Below are 7,116 nucleotides of genomic sequence, written 5' to 3'. Positions count from 1 at the left end.
GCTGTAACTTTATTCCAATGGCTTATTTATTCCATAACTAGAAGCCCATGTTACCCTCTCCCCTTCTTCCATTTTGCCCACCCTGATCTCTTTCCTTCCTGGCAGCCATCAATATTTATAGATCTGATTCTGCTTTTTGGTTTTTATTCATTTGGTTTTTTTTATTCTACACTATGTGAAATTGTATGGTATTTGTCTTCCACAAACATATATATATATATATATATATATATATATATATATATATATCAGTTACACATATATCACATATATCACATATATATTTATATATCACATTTTCTTTATCCATTTACCTATACATGAATATTTGGGTTGCTTCTATATCTTGGCTATTATAAATAGTATAGCAATAAACATAGGGGTGCATATATCTCTTTGAATAGTGTTTTCATTTTCTTTAGGTAAATAGCCAGCAGTGTGACTATTAGATCATATGGTATTTCTATTTTTAATTTAATTTTTGAGAAACCTCCATCTACTTTCCACTGTGGCTGTACCATAAAAGATATTCTTATCAACCAAGGCATCCCATGGGTTCAGAGATTATCTCTCAGGAGCTGGTCAAAGCCATTCCTGTGCCCGCCTGGGTGGCTCGTTTGGTTAAGTGCCCAACTCTTGATTTCGGTTCAGGTCATGATATTAAGGTCATGAGATTGAGCCTGGCATCAGGCTCCATCCTGAGAGTAGAGCCTGCTTAAGATTCTCTCTCTCTCTCTCTCTCTCTCCCTCTCTGCCCCTTTCTCAACTTGTGCTTTCTCTCTCTAAAAAATAAAAAAATAAATTAATTAAACAAAATTTAAAAAGCCATTCCTACCACTTGGCAATGAGAAAAAATGAAATCTTGCCAGTTGCAACAACATAGATGGAACTGAAGGGTATTATGCTAAGTGAAATAAGTCAGAGAAAGACAGATATCATATGTTTTCACTCAAGTGTGGAATTTGAGAAACTTAACAGAAGACCATGGGAGAAGTGAAGGGGAAAAAATAGTTTCAGACAGGGAAGAAAACCATAAGAGACTCTTTTTTTTTTCAGTCTTCCATACAATTTTATTTTCTCCCTTTAACCATAATAATATGATATCCAAATTTTGTCTTAACTGGAAGGTCTATAAACACAGGCTTATCCAGCCCAGTTACAGGCTAGGCAAATGCTGCTTCTTGAAATGGTCCCACCTTGGTACCTCTGGTCATCCAACCCAAGTCACCCCCTTGCCTGGCTTTATCTCTACTATACTGTGCAGCCAGTTCATTGAATCTCATTCCAGACTTCAACTTTTCCATGGATTTTCCATGGAATTGCATGATTTTCCCATGTTGAAAATCCATTAAATTGAAAATTGAATCCATTTTCCATGGATTGCATGATTTTCCCATGTTTTTCACACAGAATGTGTCTGACCTTTATTGCATTGCCACCACCTTTGGGACCCTGAGCCTTCTTGTCAGAACTGTCACTCCCAGAGGCTGCTCCCCCTTCCCCCCCTTTCCTGGAACTGCTTTTTCCCTTGGGCGGCATCTTCAAATCTTGCAGCTGTACTGTCAAAGGCTTCAGTTGCCTCTAAGAGACTCTTAAATACAGAGAACAAACTGAGGGTTGATGGAGGGGATGGGTGGGGAGGGCAGGCTGGGGAGGGGAAAATGGGTGATGGGTATTGAGGAGGGCACTTGTTGGGATGAGCACTGGGTGTCATATGTAACCAATGAATCATGGGAATCTACTCCCAAAGCCAAGAGCACACTGTATATACTGTATGTTGGCTAACTTGACAATAAATTATATTTAAAAAAAGAATTTAAAAAGCCATTCTTGAAGAAGTTTAGGATGTGCAGTGTTTAGGCAAACCAGAACTACTGATCTAACCCTTTGCTGTACAATTTCCAAGTAGTTCAGTGATAAAGTATTTTTAAATAAAAAGAAGTTACAACTCATGAGATTTAACTTAAAGCTCTGAGGGGATATTAAATCAATTTTTATAGAGCCAGTTTCCTACAAAATGTCAACTGTAGTTGCACTGTAATATAATAAAAGACCTAGTCATAAAAATCACATTTAGTGGTAGGAGAGGATACTCTATAAATGATTGAGTGATTTTGTTAATATTTGACATACCTAAGCATTTGTTTTTGTATTTATATATGGAAGCAGTTCTTATATTCTTCTAAAAAATTCAATTTAGTGCATTATTATCAAGCAGTAGCAAAAACAAAATTATATTCTTTGAAATTTACATACAATATACTAAATTGACTGGCATATTGTAATTAGGAATGGGATCAAATATACATATAATAAAGTGGTAAAAGAGTAACCATTCTTATGTAAAATTTTATAATGATATATTTATGATTTATAGTACATCTAGTTCATAATATTCATAGTATATTAAAGATTCATCACTTTTATCATATATTTCTTATGATATACACATTTATATGTCTTCTAATGGTAACCAAAAATTGGCATTTTTGCTTATATTGGATACTTAAAGTGAGGTTCACATTTACGTCCTATAATAATTTTTTTGTAAACTTCTCATTTTTATAGTTTGATGAAATTCGTTTATTGAGAAAAATGTTTTTAATTTTATACATTCAAAATAATAAGCAAGTTGAAATGCCATGAATTAATAGTATAAGATCAAACACTGTGACAAAGTTATTTTCAGTATATATTCGTGTGTTTTAGGCTTTGTCCACAATAAAATTATGCATGCTTTCCTTTTAGCTGTTCATGCTACTTTCAATAGCTTTAATGCATAATAATTTATCTGCAATCTAAATGCCATCTACTTCAAAGTAGGATTTAAGCTGACAATATGTAATTATTTAGAGAACTCTATTGAAGTACTAATATGTTTGAAGATTTCTAGGTGCACAGAAAAAATTTGCCTGTTTTATTATGCCAACTTTACTAGCCTTCAATGTTCTAGGATGATAAAAAAGAAAAATAATCTGTTTTTAGATTACTCTTACCCATTGAAAACTATGTGGATACTCTCAAACACGTTTCATGGTGGTGATTTTATTAACTACCATCTAGGAACGTGGAATGTGACATGCTGATGGGAAAAGTGGAAGAAAATGAGGCAGGAGAGATAAGTAATATATTTATGGAAGTCCTTTAAACTCTGTGATCCACTATGCTCTTTTTCTCCTGAGGGCATTGGGAACTCATAGAATGTTCCGAGTGGCAGATAATATTACTTAGGTATTGGTGGAAAGGGCTAATGTACTTTAAGTTTGGGGGAAACATATTTGACTTTGATGAAAATGGTGAAAATATAGTATTTGATCTGAAATAAGAGATCTAAAAATAAGAGTGGGTAACCAGAAAATGACTTAATATTTTTTCCAACTATAAAACCATGTAAACCAAACCCATTTGACCCATCACATGCAATGTAAACTCCATGAGAACTGAAATTTCATTTTCTATTGTTAAAGTGATTAAACAAAGAGGCCATTAGACTGAGGTAGATTTAATGCATGCACAGTCTATGCAAGCAAACTGAAACGTAAGCCAGAGTAAACTCCTATAAATGCCTCAAGGCTAAGAAATTAAAACCTAAGAACAACTGGGCACCTGGGTGGCTCAGTAGGTTAAGCATCCCACTTCGGCTCAGGTCATGATCTCACAGCTTGTGAGTTCGAGCCTGGCGTCCGGCTCTATGCTGATGGCTCAGAGCCTGGAGCCTGCTTCCGATTCTGTGTCTCCCTCCCTCTCTGCCCCTCCCCTACTCTCTCTCTGTCTCTCAAAAATAAATAAATGTTAAAAACATTTTAAAAAACGACAAAATCAACTGATCACAGTCAACTAGTCTTTCCCAAATTAAGCAACCACTTGAGCTTTACTTCCATGGCAAATCTAGAAGAGTCTTTTTCTTACGTTCTGTTGGCTCCTAACCATTTTCATTTTGGCACTGACAGATTCAAATCCATTTTGTTCAAATATATTCTTCAAACATTTTTAAAAAAAAATTTTAGTGTTTATTTTTGAGAGAGAGACAGAGCATGGGCGGGGGAGGGCCAGAGAGAGGGAGACACAGAATCGCAAGCAGGCTCCAGGCTCCGAGCTGTCAGCACAGAGCCCTACGGTGAGAACATGACCCGAGTGGAAGTCAGACTCCCAACAGACTGAGCCACCAGGCGCCCCTCTTCAAAAATCGCAATGTACAATTTATCTTGTAACACTATCCTCTTTATTATTGATCTCCATGACACCTGGAACATAGGTGCACAATAAAATTTTGAATAAAGTATGAAAATGGTGATTGTTCAAAGCTGCATAATACTATAATATCTAAGGCTTAGTTCTTAAGGAGTAACCAATGAAAGAAAGAGGTTGAAAGGATGGTGGTTGATATTAAAGCACCGATTTGAATGTTAAATACCTTTTGAAGAACACAAAGTAGAATATGCCAGATAAAGGAGAATGGTGTTATGAATATAAATATCATTGTATCTTGAATATAGTGATTCTGGTTTGCGAATGAACACATTACAAGTAATTTAAGAGCATAAAAAATAAGGCCTGGGAAGCCATAGTCAGGTTGGGTAAATGAATTATGCTCAGAACACTCAAAATAGAGAGTTGAATTTGGTTATGAACATTTTTCAGTTTACAGTTTCTTTTTCCTTTAATGTTTATTTATTAAATAATAATAAATTTATTATTTTTATTTTTATTATTTATTTTATTTATTATTTTTCTTTCCTTTTTCTTTTTCTTTAATATTTATTTATTAAATAATAATACATTTATTATTTTTATATTTGAGACAGAGTGCAAATAAGGAAGGGGGGGATACAGAATCTGAAGCAGGCTCCAGGTTCTGAGCTGTCAGCACAGAGTGCGACATGGGGCTCGAACCCATGAGATATGAGATCATGACATGAGCCGAAGTCGGATGCCCAACCTACTGAGCCACCCAGGTGCCCCACTAGTTCACAATTTCTGATATACTTCAGTTAGCACAGAAAATCCTCAGGAATCGTTTTATGCATTTGTATCTTCTCTATTTCCATAGTTTATTTTTATTTGTTTTCATTTTCAGTTACTTTTACAGCTAGTGCAGTAAATGTAGCATTTTTAGAAATTTAAAAGTATTAGAAAAAACTGAACATTTTGATTTGACCTAGAAAGACTCACAATTTTAATCCTTAACATTTCTTTCACACCCTGAAGGAATTATGCTACAGTATATAGAACTTAATTTTTTTCTATAAAAATGTTTAAAATATGACAATTAATAAGATACTAATAGAAATTATATTTAAGGGTATTAACGTTCAAAAAGAGTAAGACAGGCTATGTTTTTGACATAACTGGGCCATTTGGATGGATAGTATATATCAAAATTGGTCATACCTTTACTGTAAATTTTTTTTATTTGTTCTCATTGACAATTTTCCTCCAGATTTAAATCTCATGGTCATGTTTATGTAAACTATTTGTTGATAGTCACATTTTTGTTTGTTTGTTTTCTTTTCAATTATAGGTGGTTTTTTTTAAATTATTTATTTGAGAGAGGGAGAACTCAAGTGTGAGAGAAAGTGAAGGAGGGGCAGAGAGAGGGAGAGAGAGAAGCCCAAGCAGGCTCCATACTATTAGTGTATAGCCCCAAGCAGGGCTTGATCTCGCAAACTATGCAATCATGACCTGAGCCCAAATCAAGAGTCAGATGCTTAACAGACTGAGCCACCCAGGTGCCCCAGTGATAATCACATTTCTATGTCCTGGATATGTTTTTTTCCCCAATAAATTCATTTTTTTAAAAAAATTTACATCCAAGTTAGATAGCATACAGTGCAACAATGATTTCAGGAGTAGATTCCTTAATGCCCCTTACCCATTTAGCCCATGCCCCTTCCCACAACCCTCTATGTCCTGGGTATCTTTAACTAAAGTTACCATGTGCCAGTTGGTCTAGCACAATCTTGGTTTATGCCTCTCATCTAAAATTAATGATTAACAGTGTCCCACTTTCACTTCCAAATCTCCCAATTTCTACAGTAAGTTTATAAAATATGTTGTCACCCAATCTTCAATCTAATACAAAGAAGTTTCTTAAGATGCTCCAATTTTCAGGTGGTGGTGAGAGAGAGGGAGAAGGGAATATGTATATGAGGAAATTAATTTAAAATTGAGTAAATCAGTAATGAAACAGTACTTTACTGCAGTTACTGAGTCAGAAATAATATTGCACCACTAAATTATAAATTAAAATACTGAGAGGATCTTCATTAGTGTAGAATCAAGATAATGCTGCATAGTGATTGAGGTCGATCAACAAATCAGATGTATGATGGTGAATCCAATAGTCTGTACACTGTCTCATGAAGGAATCTAAGTTCCATTGCAATTTAGATAATTGAAGATTTGATATATTTTTATTCTATGTTTTTCTGTATTTATAAATGAGTTCCTGAGCCACATGATTCCTGGTACCCTGATGCACCTTTTAATCAGAAAACACACACATACATACACACACACAAATTGTAGTATATGCAGTTCATTTTCGTTCATTATTGCATAAGCTGTTTCTTTAATTCTTTTTCTCTGCCTTATTTATTGATCTTATTTATTACATTTGGTTTAACAAAGAATAAATAATTACTGTTAATTGCTATTTCATATTCCACTGGATATTTCTTTAGAAATGTATGATATGCCTTGTGTATTATACATGCTTTCATTTCCCCAGCTAGGTTATGACTTTCTGGAATTTGAGGTAATGTGTGTTATTCAGATTTCTATCCTCTGATGCCTATAAAAACATACACTCTTTAATAGGAATGCAAAAAATATCTATTATCTTAGAAGCCATAATCATAGAAATAACAATTATTTGATAAAGTCAACTACGTGGACTTTTTTGTTTAAAAATCCTCTTTGTTCTTTGAGAATTAATTACTTAGGATTTTTATAGCCTTCTTGTCTAATTTGCTTACAGGTGGTTCTAATACCTGTAATCCTTTATTTTTATTTTCCTGTAAAAACAGGGTCAGTTTTTATGAAGGGTTCTATAATTTTGTGTTTAAGGAGAAGGGTGTCTTATTTTGGATATATTAAAATTCAATCACACACAAA

General features: G+C 34.1%; 1 pseudogene; it reads right to left on the bottom strand.

Annotated features, from left to right (window-relative positions):
- Positions 1 to 1,070: 1,070 nt before the first annotated feature.
- Positions 1,071 to 1,547, bottom strand: LOC128776437 (peptidyl-prolyl cis-trans isomerase NIMA-interacting 4-like; annotated as a pseudogene).
- Between the last annotated feature and the right edge of the window lie 5,569 nt (positions 1,548 to 7,116).

This window comes from Panthera pardus, unplaced genomic scaffold (genome assembly GCF_024362965.1).
Source record: "Panthera pardus isolate Hobbes unplaced genomic scaffold, ASM2436296v1 HiC_scaffold_13, whole genome shotgun sequence".
Classification (NCBI taxonomy): domain Eukaryota; kingdom Metazoa; phylum Chordata; class Mammalia; order Carnivora; family Felidae; genus Panthera; species Panthera pardus.
This window is presented reverse-complemented; position numbering and strand designations above follow the sequence as displayed.